The 13,755-nt window shown below is 47.0% G+C and overlaps 1 long non-coding RNA gene across 1 annotated transcript; it reads left to right on the top strand.

Annotated features, from left to right (window-relative positions):
- Nucleotides 1-9,176: 9,176 nt before the first annotated feature.
- LOC101904360 (uncharacterized) lies at nucleotides 9,177-11,112 on the top strand. Its single transcript, XR_233297.5, has 3 exons — nucleotides 9,177-9,459; nucleotides 10,262-10,393; nucleotides 10,615-11,112. It is a non-coding gene; the product is annotated as an uncharacterized lncRNA (long non-coding RNA).
- Nucleotides 11,113-13,755: the final 2,643 nt, after the last annotated feature.

The following is a 13,755-nucleotide window of genomic DNA, read 5'->3' on the forward strand; positions in this document are numbered from 1 at the left end:
GTCCAAGTCTTTGTGACCCTATGTACTGTACAGTCCATGGAATTCTTCAGGCCAGAATACCGAAGTGGGTAGCCGTGCCCTTTTCCAGGGTATCTGCCCAACCCAGGAATAGAACCCAGGTCTCCTGCACTGCAGGTGTATTCTTTACCAGCTGAGCCACCACTCCTTATTTCACCTAGCATAGTATCCTCAAAGTTCATCCAAGTTGCTGCATGTGTCAGGATTGCCTTCCTTTCCAAAGTTGGATGATAGCCCATTATAAACATATAGCACATGTTGTTTATCCATTCCTCTGTTCATGGGCACTAGAGTTATTCCCACCTGTTGGCTCTTGTGAATAATGCCATCACCCATCTTCAACAATGATCAACTTGGAGGCAATCCTATTTCATCTATAACCCTACCACTCTCTCCATCCATATTCCAAGCAAATCCAAATACGGTACTTTACAAATTGTATTTTCTATTTGGTTAAAGATCACTCCCAGGGAGAGTGATCTTTAACCATGGAGAATTAGAGTCTGGAAATCAACACTATTTCATCCCAATTAGCTTGAATCTGTTTGACATAAAGATGAAGTGCAGATGAGGTGGGAAAGTTGTCATAGAAATGGTAGGTGAGGAAGGAGAAGAAGGTCAGAGAGTGGCGAAGGCTCTCTGTATGTCTATGAGCTTCTGCTCTCCCCTCCCTACTGTCACCTCCTTCTCCTCAAACCTCTGGTCCCCTTTCCCAGAAGCAGGAAAGACTCCAAAGCTCACAGGCCACTGCAATCAGCCTAACTCTAGGGACCCCAGAAAAGGCTCTACAGATCTCTGTCCATTTGCCTACAGTCAGGGCATTTTGCTTTGGCAGTGCTAGGGCTGAATTCAAGCTATGCCTTGAACTCACTGACACTGCCTTGGGAGCCAAGGTCTATTCCTGGAGAAGAGATTAGTGGAAATTCCTCAGGAAGAAATTGGCTGCCTGTGAATGCCAAGAGGCGTCACTAGATAAACTACTCAGAAACAAGAGTTCTGATGTTCATATCACTTTAAAATTACACTGAGCACCTGAGTATGGTGCAATTTAAGTAAATTAATTTGGCCTCTGTTGAGCCATCCTCAAGAGCACACAGAGGCTCTCTGCTGGGACTCACCTCAGAGATGTGGTGGCCCCTTGCCTTTGTTCCCTTGGGAAATAAAAACTTGTGCTAAGGAAGCATGGTAGTAGTCATTCTGGAAGGGCCTAAATTTATCTTCCAACTGGTCTTGGAGAAAACAAACACAATCATTCTCACCCTCCTTTAAAGGTCCCTTTACTGATGGTCCCCAGTATTCTTTCTAATCCCATCAACATCATAAATATTTCCTTAACAATCCCTTGGACAGCTCAAACCTGGGCTAGATTTCATCCAAAGGAAATCACTGCAAGAAGAAAAACCTTTTGGCTTCTTCTCTCAGGCCAGTAGCCCTCTTTTCTACTCTGCTGATCTGAGATTTCTCTCCATTCTCAAGAGGAGGATTAGAAAGTTTGGGTCAACCCAGAGTTTGCTATGAACGTTGTCCAACAGGAGCTGAAGCACCTGGAGCCTGTTTGTAGCTTAGTCAGTAGGCATGTGTCCTGCTCTGGTGACATGAAACTTCTCTTGAGTGTCACAAAGGCAGTATCCTGCACTGTGGACTCAGGACATGCCCCCACCACTTCTCCAATGGGTTTTACCCCATCTTTCCAGTGTCTGTCTGGTACATATGGACTGATCACTTCTACTGCCTCAGCCTCTGTTTGTTGATAAAATCAGGGAGTTGAACTGGGTGGTCCCAGAGGCCTCTTCTAGCTCTGAGTCTAAGAAAAAAGTCACCTGCTCTGGAAATCAGATGGACCTCTATGGCTCTGGGCCCTAACTCCAGAGACCCTTAGAGGCCACCTGAGTCAAAGATGGAGCTGGAAGGGAAGTGGGAGCTCCAGATAGGGCTTCCCAAGGTAGAATTTGGGAGGTGCTTTGGCATGTATTGAAAAGACCCTGGAGAGCCTGGAACAGCGAGTAAGTCACTCCAGCCTGGGTTAGAAAGACTTGTTCCTGACATTGCACAGTGGGTCTTAGAGCACCGCTCAGTTTAGGTAGCTGTGAACCTAAAGCCCAAAGTGGACTTGGGGCCATAACATCAAAGAATCCCTCTTCTTCCTGCATTAAGGCAACTGCAAAGATCAACCAGGACCCAGAATCCAAAAAGAATTCCAAGATTTAGAACTCAAAGAGGAGTCCCCAACAGGAATGTCCAGAAGAGGACAAGAGAAGCTCCTCACGTATTCTAAAGAGGGGTCCTCAAGCTTTAACAAACATTGGAATCCCCTTTAGAGCTTGTTGAAACATAGCATGCTGGCCCCACCCCCTAGACTCTGATTCTGTAGGTCTGGGGTGAGCACTGAGAATTTCCAAGTCTAACAAGCTCCCAGAGGATGTTGCTGCTGCAGGTCTGGGGCCATCCTTTAAGAATGACTTCATTAAGAAGACTGGGAGGAGATATCATAAGTGACTGGTGACACGCTCAGCTAGCAGCTCTGCCCTTTACCAGACATGGGCAAGCTCCAAGGCCCCACCAAACCTGCTTCTTCATCTGTAGAATGGAAGTGATAGTAAGTGAGGAGTGGAGAGGAGACACACGTAAATACTTCAGAATAGTTCCTAGCACAAAGTGACTGCTCCATAAAAGTTAGCTATCTGTGCCTCGCAACGTGGTGGCTGATGAATACAAAGCCTCCAGCTCGTGGAAAGTGGTCACTAGTGCTTATTTTATATTATTTATTAGGCTTGGGCTCAGACACAGGTAAAATAAACCAACTGGAGTGGCTAGAACAGTTATTTTAGCTTTCCAGACTCTGGTAGAGACAGCAAGAAAAAGGAGGGGCTTTCTCCCTGTAAAAATTAACATGAAAAAGCATTAACATTTTTTTAAAAAGTCCTTAAATAATAGGGACTTGCCCATGAAATTAAACTGACTGTGGTTTATTTGATCAAAAAAGAGTATCAAATTTGCCTTCAAAAAGCTTTTTTTCTAGAATCCCTCATTCTGAACACCTGGCCTTTAGTAGGCCCTCAAAAGCCATTTGTTGACTGTTCAATGACCCTCCACCTTTGAGTACCTATTTGCTCTCCCTTCCTAGGGTGAATAAGCTCTTTGGGGTCAAAGCACTGGCACACAGTAGGAACTCAGGAAATATTTGTGGAATGGAATGGAATCAAGTTTATGTCAAATGAAGACCGCCAAATTGGCAATTGGGCCCAAATCCACTTTGGGTGTGTATACTCTGGGTCACTACTTACTGTATTATTAGAGTAATGAATTCTTTTAAACCTCGTAAACTTTTTTGTGTGTGAAGCCACAGTCTCCTCCTGGCACCAGAAACCCATATCTTGTCTCCATGAGGTCACTGCAGGGAGACATTAACTCCAAGAGGCTCAGCAGGTTTAAATATCCCTGAGTGGGTGTGGCGTTACGCTGCCTGGCTGACTTTCAAGCCACCCTTTTCTCCCCTCTTGTTTCAGCAACAATGGCTGTGAACAGAACTCTTTTCTCCACTGCAAGGAGTAAGGAAGAGTTTACAGATAGATGGACCAGACGTCTTTTTTTCAAACCTTTTTGTTTCCCAACTTCTCTCTGACCTGAGACAGTAAGGCACATGCAGGCCTCCTAATCACTGCCGATCAGAGGAGGAGCTACATTTGGGAGGAGGTCCCCAGGGAGCCCTTCCTTTCCCTTCTTAGACCTTTGAGTCAAATCTAGTGGAAAATGTATTCTACTTCAATAATGAGAATAATGTCAGTTTTAGCTCAATTCAAAGAAAAAAAAATGCTAGAATTTTATAAACTGCAAATTTTTCTTCCATACATTTTTAAGCCTTTAACATCTGATTTTGTGTTTTGACCACTGGTAAAACGCAGCAAATGGAATATTACCTGAAGCTTCGCGGACATCACCGCAGGCCTTTGCTACCTGGACTGATTGGAATGGCACTACTCCTGGATGTGCTCAGAAGGTACCACCTGCTGCCTGGAAGGCAGGGAGGAGAGGTTGGCTTGACGTGATGCTTAATTGCTTCCAAGTATTTCTATGTTCTGATCCATTCATAGAAAGGACACTCCGATGTGAAAAGAAACATCTCCATTTGACCAAAAGCTTTTCTTCCATGTGACAATGGAGCAAGTGTGCAGCTTGGAGGCTGACAGTCCTGGCTTCTAGTAATAACCTTAGATCTTTTACACCTAGTTGTATAACTTCAGGCAAATTACTTAAACTTTCTGAGCCTTAGTTTCTCCACCTGTAAAATGGAAAGATGACTACTTACCTAGGTTTTTTTTGTAGGAATGACCAAGATACTAATACAGCAAGTGGCTGATAGTACCCCTGACCCAAGAGAAATGGCGGTTATTATTACTCTGATTCATATATTGGTTGCTGAGTGGCTATATTTTTGAGGTGGGGCAGGACAGGGGGGAGAGGGGTGGTGGGTGGTGACTTGGCCACAGGTGTGGCCCTGAACCTTTCAAGTCTTTCAAGTTATGGGGCTCTGCATGGCTATACCTATTATATCCTTATTAATTCTTTATCCATGCTTTAGCCCCAGCTCCACTCCCTCCCACTCACTTAGAGGAAGCAGAAACCTATGGTTTTCCAGCTGGCGTTTTGTATAGACACTGGCTTCTAAAGGTCTTTCCTGCTACTAGGAAGGACCAAAGAATACAAAGAATGAGAATGCTGACTCTTGGGAGGGAGACACGGAGCTTCACAGGTTTGCTGACACAGCGTGTAATCGTCTCTCTGAGTCTCCCAGGTACTGCTGCTTAAGAGGTGAGCGCCCATGCAGCCTGCTATGTATGCCCAGAACACCCTGGCGCCACGGACTGGCTTCACGTGGCCAGAGGGCAGGCTTCAGCAAAACCTTTGTATTGACCTGACATGTGGGCCTGGCTCAGTGTCCACCTTGCTCTGTTCTGTTCTGTGGGGACCTTGGGAGGACCTTGGTCCTGCTGGAGGTGCTGTGTGGGCAGCTTTATTCAAAGATGAGAGAGAGAGACAGCTGATCAGAGAGAGGCTGAGAGACACCGAGGATCAAAGAGACAAAGACTGAATGGGAGGCACAGAGAGGCACAGAGGGGCAGACAAAGGATAGGAGAGGCATAGAGAGAGCAGAGAAACACAGTGAAACAGGGGGAACTCACAGACACACACAGAGGGGTGGAGACAGATAGAACAGTAGAGAGAGAGCGACAGACAGAGAAAGAGACCCTCAGAGGGAGAGGAAGAGAAACACAGTTTCCAGGGAGATGAGGGAAGCTGGGGTTGCGGGTTAGCAGGACCAGCCGGGGCTCCCGGGGAGACTGTGTACTTTGCACCCAGGAGTCTTCATCTTGAAGTGGGTTCTTAGTTCTCAGCAGCCAGCTGAGTTCAGAGGGTGTCATGTTCAGAGGGTACGCTGAAGGGGGCTGGGTGGATGTACAGGGACAGTTGACCTTCAGTTGCGGTTTATAGTCACCAGCGCTTTACTCCACGGGCTGGGGCCGCAGGCCATCTAGTTGCTCAGGGCAGATTCTCCCCATTACTCCCCATGGGAGCATGACATGGATCTGCGGCCAGGGCTGACTGAACTGAGGGAAAGGAGTGGCCTCCTGCACCCCCGGGTGTCCAGCAGTTAGGAGCCTGCACCCCGCAGCGGCTGGCCCGACCCTGGGGCCCTGGCTGCTGGTGCGGGCCTCTGCGGTTATCTCAGGAATGAGGGGAGCAATCAGTCTACTTCCTAAGCAAACCCCATCCCCGCTGGCATGCGCATGCCCAGGTAGACATAAACACTTTCCAGTCTACGGGGGAAAGGGCTCCTTTAAAGCAGAGAGAATTTGGTAATTGAAGTCAGTCACTGCAAAATTTTCCCCATTTCCCAACAAAATGGGGCAACATGCTTCACCTAAGAAATCTTGGCTGATTTTAGCATGGGACCACCTGGGGCGGCCCCCAGAAGTAAAGGCTCTAGGCAGGTGAGTCACCCTCAGACACCTAAGATGCTAAGAGATCATTTTGGGACCATTCCCAGAGCCTCTCTCTCGCTCCTTCCCAGTTCTCACTCCCTGACCTGTCCTGTGTTCCTCTAACCCCTGCCCATTCCTCTTTATGCTCTGAGGACCACTGAGACTACTCTTCTTCCACTCTTGCTCTCCCAGCCTCATAGTGTTTGCCCACTCCTATTGTACAGACTCTTTGGGGGCTTGTCTTTGTCCTTGGGACCCTATTGTGTGTGTCTTGCTGGCCAGACCCAAACCTCGATGGGATCATGAGGCCTTGTCCTGAGGCTCCAGGAGACATGCTACCATCTCCTTGTCAGAAAGGAAGGTGACACCCTTTGACCCTGGCTCCTCAAAGTAGAAGTTGCAATACAAACAAGTTCATCAGAGAAATCATACCTGTCTATGGACTAAGAAACTCGGCCCAGGCAAACATGCAAGATAACTGCATTTCTGTGTCTGTCCTTAGGGCATATGAAGTAGCCAATGTGGTCAGTTCACCAAGCTGGAGGCCTGTGTGGGACTTTGGGGTAGTGTCACAGCTGGGTCAGATGCACCCTGGGGACCCAGGGACCAGCCAGAGAGCCGGCACAGCATGCGGTTTTGTCACCAGGCTGGCTTGGAGCCCTCGTCAATACAAGCAGTCTTACTTTCTGTTTCCACTGTACTTTAGTTGGCAAAGTACTTTCCTGCTCACTATCAGATTGCATTCTCCCCACAATTCCTAGGTGGTAGGCAATCCCCTTTTTGCCCCACAGAGAAAAAAGTGGGGGTGCAGACATGCATAGCTTCTTCAAATGAATAATGTCTGTGCCATGAACCAAACTGGATCTTCAGGATTCAAAAACCAGGGCACTTTCCACTCTGGCCGCTGATATGGTAAGCACTATCCGGCCCTGCCAGCGTCCTGTCTCCTGTTCTTTATTTTTCTCTGCAAAGGAAAAGCCAGAGTGGCAGGGGAAGGCTTGTCTGTCAATCCTCAGGGTGTTAGACAGTCCCAGACTCACGCAGAAAACTTCCAGCTTGAGGGCTCCTTTTGCAGCTGTCTGCTTCGCAGTCCTCCCCCCGCCCCCATATTTTCAGGCACCCTGCATGTGGACCAGAAAAAGGCACAAATGCTTGGCTGCAAAATAAGCACAGGCCTCTGGCTCCAGGGTGACACAAGCGGGATGGGGGATGAGGAGATTTGTTGCACCTTGTTGCTAGTTACTGCTGAACTATGGGAAAGCTACTGCTCTGAGGTGTACATCTCAGATCCAGTGCTTTGTGGAAATCTCATTAATACTGGTGAGGGCTTCAGATGATTCTCTGGGAGTTTCTAATGACAATTTTCTTGTTTCCAATAATTCTACTTATTTCTATTTTATTTCACTAATCAGAATTTCCAAGTATTAAAGAACAGTAACAGTTGCAGAGATCTTTGTTCTTGATTTTAATAAGATTATGTCTAATGCTTTTCAGTGAAGTATTGTGTTGCTACTGTCATGAGTTGCATGAGTTGCAATTGATTGTGTTGAGGAAGTACTTTTCTATTCCTAGCTCCAAAAAATAAAAAAGTTTTTAACAGGTCAGGAGTGAGTGTTAAATTTTCCCTGTGTGTGTGCTTAGTCGCTCAGTTGTGTCTGACTCTCTACAGCCCCTTGGACTACAGCCTGCTAGGCACCTCTGTCCATGGGATTCCCCAGGCAAGAATACTGGAGTGGGTTGCCATGCCCTTCTCCAGAGGATCTTCCCAACCCAGGAATCAAACCCTCATATCCTGAGTCTCCTGCGTTGGCAGGCAGGTTCTTTACCACTAGTGCCACCTGGGAAGCTAGATAAAGATTTAACAGATGCAAAATGCCTTAAGCCAAAGGACTGGATCAAGAAGAATGCCTGTTGGAGCATGTCATGGTTGGCAGAGCAACCGAAGAGATCTGACAGTCTTTGCCAAGAAGACCTGGAGAGACAGGGCTCTGCTGCTTGTCACCTGAGACACTTGGGATGTCACTTAACCTCTCTGAGCCAATCACCTCATCTGTAAAAGGGGATAATAATAGTCTCCACCTGCTTGTTTTATAAAGCTGAAGCGAGGTGATATGTGTGAAGTACTGAGATGGCCTGTCTCCAAGATGCCCCAGATAATCTCTGCCTCCTCATACTGACACCATATGTCATCTCCTCCTGTGTAGCATTAGAAGTGGTCCATGTGACCAGCAGAATACAGTAGAGGTGTTGGCGTGTCACGTCTAAGCCAGGGTCATAAAAGAGCATTGAGGTTTCCTGCTTCGTCACTCTCCTTCGGGGTCACTTGTTCTTGAGGGAGGATCATGTGTTGTGAGAGGCCCACGGGGTATGGAGGTGAAGCCTGCTGCCAACAACATGTGTGTAAGCTGTGTTAGGAATAGATCCTGCAGCCCAGTCAAGCCTTCAGAGATAGCAGCTCCAGCTGTCATGTCCACGGCAACCTCAGAGACCCTGAGCCAGGACCACACAGCCAAATCACTCCCTGATTGCTAATCCTCAGAAACCATGTAACACAATAAATACTCATTGTCTTAAGCTGCTGAGTTTGGCAATGTTTTGTTACACAGCAATAGAAAATCAATTCAAGTTCCCAGCCTGTAGTCGATGTTCAATTAAGGGTATCAGTTTCATTAGTACTAGTAGCGATGAGCATTCAAGTTACTAAAAAGTAATCCAGTTGACCCTAACGTTAAAAACCAATGTGAAAGTTTAGCAAGATCCTCCATTCTTCAAAAGATCTTTCTCATTAGTCAGGCCTTATTCTAACCATGTCAGGATTTCTATTAAGCACATCTGGGTTCAATTATACAAAAAATTACATGAAAATGAAAGTTATAAGAAAATTGGTTCACACTTTAGAGAAAGTAATTTTGCTGAGAAAGTCACTTTGTTGGTTTCCTCATGTGTGAATTGAGGTTGGAATAGATATATGCTATTCAAAACATTACTACTGGCCATGTGTGGCTATTTATATTTATATTTAAATTAAAAATTTTTTTAATTTAGTTAAATTTAAATAAAATTACTAGCCTAGTTGTACTAGCCTCATTTCAAGTGCTCATTAGCCATATGAGGCTAGTAGCCTTTAGATAGGGTCCAGAGGGTGATGTGCAACAGAGCAGTGTGCAACCTGTGCAACTGTTCATGGAGGCCTTGGTGCTGATCTAGGTAAGCTATGTACCGTAAGCTACCAGGAAAAGCAGAATCGACGTGGTGGGGGAGAAGCCAGGAACTGATGCTTAAGCTGGGTGAGGTCCAAGTGACTCTTGCCAGCTGATAACCAGGAAACCAGCCCAGGAGTCAGGAACCAAGAACAGGAACAGGACAAAGAATGGTACATTACAGGGACAAGGGACAAAGGTTTGGCTGGAAGTATTGAGGGCTGCTTTGTAGGAGGTTTGGTTTCCTGGTGCAGGAACATGTGAGTAAAGGGATAAAAGGGAATTTTTTGTTTGTTTTACGGAGGGATGTCATTTTTTTCTTTTCTTCCTACCTACAAATCTATATGGCATATATAGATTTGAGAGAGAGAACCAGAACTAACGGTGGAAGTTACAGGGGTCAAATTGCAGCAGAACAAAAAGAGGAGACAGTTAACACAGCCAGAGCTCACTCACAGTGAGAGGGGCCATCTGGGGCTGGAGAGCTCTAAGTCATTTCAAATGCTCAGAGAAAGGCTGGGTGGCCTCTGTTAGGGAGGGTGTGTGTATGGGGAATAGGGAGTGGGAAGTGATTTCTGCTGACTAGGGACTCTGAGGAGCGTCCAACTCTTACAGCGTATGAAGTGTCAAGTGCTGTATTTGCCAAGTACACCAGGATAGTCAGGGGTCTGTTTAACAGTTTGAGGACAGGGTTTGATTCAGAAGGTGTTTAGAGCATGTATATGGATACTTTTTGGTCTTTGCTAAGTTTAAGCTTGGAGAAGGCAATGGCACCCCACTCCAGTACTCTTGCCTGGAAAATCCCATAGACGGAGGAGCCTGGTAGGCTGCAGTCCATGGGATCGAGAAGAGTCAGATACGACTGAGCGACTTCACTTTCACTTTCATGCATTGGAGAAGGAAATGGCAACCCACTCCAGTGTTCTTGCCTGGAGAATCCCAGGGACGGGGGAGCCTGGTGGGCCTGCCGTCTGTGGGGTCGCACAGAGTCGGAGACGACGTAAGCGACTTAGTAGAAGTAGTAGTAAGTTTAAGCAAAGATTTCCTTCTGCCCTTTCTCAGATCTCCAGCCTCATCAGGAAGCAGATGAGCCAGGAGTTCAGTGCAGTGAACTGGGAGGCTGAAAGTCACCTCCATGCTGGCACCTGGCCCACAGCATTGGGCTGGAAGTGTTTTCAGGTCCCGCGATGTGAGGTAAGGCTGGAGAGGATTATTAGCTAGAGAAGCTGTTTGGCCACATCCCCCTCAGAGCCACAAGCCCATAAAACACCTTTGTGTGGGTTAGCAAATGGCACTCCCTGCTCCAGGAGGACACATAACCCACAGTCTTTTGATTTGACAAGGGAAGAGTTCTCTCTTGTGCTGTGGTTAACATGCACCACCGTACCCTGATCCCTATCCTCTCCTCCTTTAAGCTGCGTCTCCTGTGTGTTATGAGCTCAGGACTGGATGTAGAAGAGTACTAGATCAATCAGTGAGGACAAGTGGGAAACGCAAGGAATAGTTCCATGTCAGAAATCAGCCATCTGGAAGACAAAGCCACATGAAGCTGAAGTCTAATATTAAGACTGATGCTGACTCTTCCAGTCCTTTTTCAGAGCCGTAGAGCACAGGGGAGACCGCAGACAGAGGGAGACTTTTCATAACACGTCTCCAGATGCCTTCTTCTTTCATGTGTTCATTAAATGTACTTACTCTTTGACTTGCACTTAAAGACTTATGTGTTAAATAATTTTTGATTTATGTATATGTATAATCTATGCCTTAAATATCTGTCCATAATTTCATTCTCTGTCTTGAATTCCAAGCTCCTAGAAAGTGCAGACTCTGCACTACATGAGTAATATTGCTTTGTAAAATGCTTGGCATGTTGCCACCTGGTACTTTGAGATGTTAACAATGGTAATAAAGTTCAAATCCTGTACTCTGGCATTCCAGACTTTCTATCATCTGACCTTCCCCTGATCTACTCCCCTCCCCACCCTCATTGTTTGGTTTCAGTATCTGATACAACAGCCAAACTGGCCTATATATTCCTTGGGCATCCCATCTCCAGGTCTCATCCCAAGCTATTTCCTTCATCTGCATACCCCTGTCCCCCTTCTTCTATTCCCAAGTGTCCAAATCCAGCCCACCTCTGGAAGGTCAACTCTAATACTGATCCTTATGATATCATCCCTGATTCCTTATGCAGGAGTGATTTTGCATCATTGCTCACCCAAGATATTTCATGTCAACTTTTTCTGGATCTAATTACAGACTACCATGTATTATTGCTCTCTGCACTAATGACTGCTTCCCCTTGAGAATCTTGGATCCTTGAGGACAGAGGCTGTGTCTTATCCATCGTCCCCACCACAGGGCTAACTCTAGGGCTGGCCACTGGTTTTCATCTCTATGACCCGAACAAATCCAGTCCCTACTCTGAAACTTGATTTACTCTTTAGTAAGCAAATTGGAGAAGATGATCTCTAGGGAGCATGTTATTCTGAGACTCAGTCCATAGGGCTCACTGAATGATGAGAAGATTGTGAAGAGGGCTTCCCCCACCCCCAACCCCAACAGAAGAGGGAGAGCTTTGGAGACTTGTTTACAGAGGCCTAAAAGTTCCTGGATTCCCAAGAAGTTAGAAATTCAAACTGGTTAGTTGCTTGTACCAGATTTCTCTCTTCCCATGAATGGAAATGACATTAAGTGACTCAGAGAGAAGTCAGCACAAAGATGAAATCTCTGTTCTTCAAAGTTGGTCCTGGGGCCTCTCCTGCAGCTCCTATTCGTTCCTTCAAGAAGCAAAGGGTATCAAGAGTCCATGATATTCCCCATGTGGCGGCTGGAGGTGCTGTGCTCACGGAAATCCAGCCTCTCCCACGGTGACAACCATGCTACACGTGTGGTGTCAGAGCCCCTTGTCAAAGGACCTGCCTGCAACAGCCCTGGAGACCCTGAACCAACACCTATTTTTGGCAATAATTATCCAGTCTTTTGTGACAGCCTGAGTACATGAGCAGATCTTTTAAAAATAGGCCAATATTGTCTCCCCAGATTCCTGGTGGTGACTCAGCACAGTAGTGTACAGTAGCTGTGTTCACAGAGCATGTGGGCACCGAAGGCCTGTGGGTGAATTGTGGCAGCTGTTCAGCTTCCCTACTAGAATCCATAGGGTCACAGCCACGGAGAGGACGTATGCACACCTCACACCCCCTGTCATCCAGAATGCCACTGTCACCACTAAGACATGGGCTTCTCTGCCTTATAGACGTGGCCAACCATCCAGGCCAAGAGCGTTTGGCAGCACAGCTCCAGGGCTGGGGCAGGGTAGGGAAGGAGACATGCTGGGACTCGGCCAAATGGGGACAGACGTCTACCTAGGGCTTGAGGCGAATGAGAAGGGTGTCCATGGGGAGGAAGTAGGAGGCTACAGGGAATGTCCGCTGACAGAGGCTCAGCCAGGAGTCTGGGGCTTTGGGCCCAGCTGTGCTGCTGACTCACCGTGGGCTCTTAATCTCCTGCAGAGGGCAGGCCCAGCTCCTAGAAGCCTAGAGGGCTTAGTGGTGTTTGTGCAACTACAGAAATGGGGCCTGTGGGCTGGCATGTAGCCCTGCCTGGCCACGCACATGAGGGCAGGGGAGCAGGCTGGGGTGGGAGAGAGCAGTGAGAGGGAGGGTGAGGTGTTTGGAAAGAGAGGCAAGAGCCTGCGCTAGCTAGCCCGTGACAGGAGTGTTTACAGAGGCACTGACAGGGAGACAGAATGTGGGGGCGGGGTGGAAGTGGGGGAAAGTTGGGTAAACATACACCCAGGGTTAGGTAGAGGTGGGTTATGCATTTTTCAGTTTTCATAGCTGAGTCAAAGACTTTAAGCTTCTCGATAAAATATATTAGTCCTACTCAGAGGTTTAAGGATCCTGATAAGGACATTAACTGAAATTCAAGACCCACTTCAGAGCTTTTGTTTCTTTCCTTCTGGCCCCTCTACCCCACCCCATCGAGGCCCTAGTATTCACTTAATTTTCTTCTCTCATTGTGAAAATATAAGATGGAAAGGAAAATGCCCCTCACCTCTTCAGATGTTCCAACAATGCTGACAGGAGATCCAGAAAGAGGCCCATGCCTTCCGATGTGCGTGCTCAGTCGTTCAGTCGTGTCCACTCTTTGTGACCCTATGGACTGTAGCCCACCAAGCTCCTCTGTCCATGGGATTCTCCAGGCAAGGATACTGGAGTGGGTAGCCATTCCCTTCTCAAAGGGATCTTTCCAACCTAGGGATCAAACTCACAAGAGATCCAATTTCTTGCATCTTCTGCTTTGGCAGGCAGATTCTTTGCCACTGCACCACATAGGAAACCCATGACTCCCAAGACTAAGTGAAATGCTGAATCTTGGCACACAAATGTAAAGATAATGTTGTTTTGAAATATTTTTAGAAGTGTTTCTATAACCTGTACATCTTATTGCTCTGGAGCCTCCCAGTCCCTAAAGCAGGGAGTGTCGATGCCTCAGGGAAGGGCAGTCTCTGCCTTAGTTTAGGATTCTCTGTCAAATCAGATTTTCCAGATTCC

This window comes from Bos taurus, chromosome 1 (assembly GCF_002263795.3).
Source record: "Bos taurus isolate L1 Dominette 01449 registration number 42190680 breed Hereford chromosome 1, ARS-UCD2.0, whole genome shotgun sequence".
NCBI lineage: Eukaryota > Metazoa > Chordata > Mammalia > Artiodactyla > Bovidae > Bos > Bos taurus.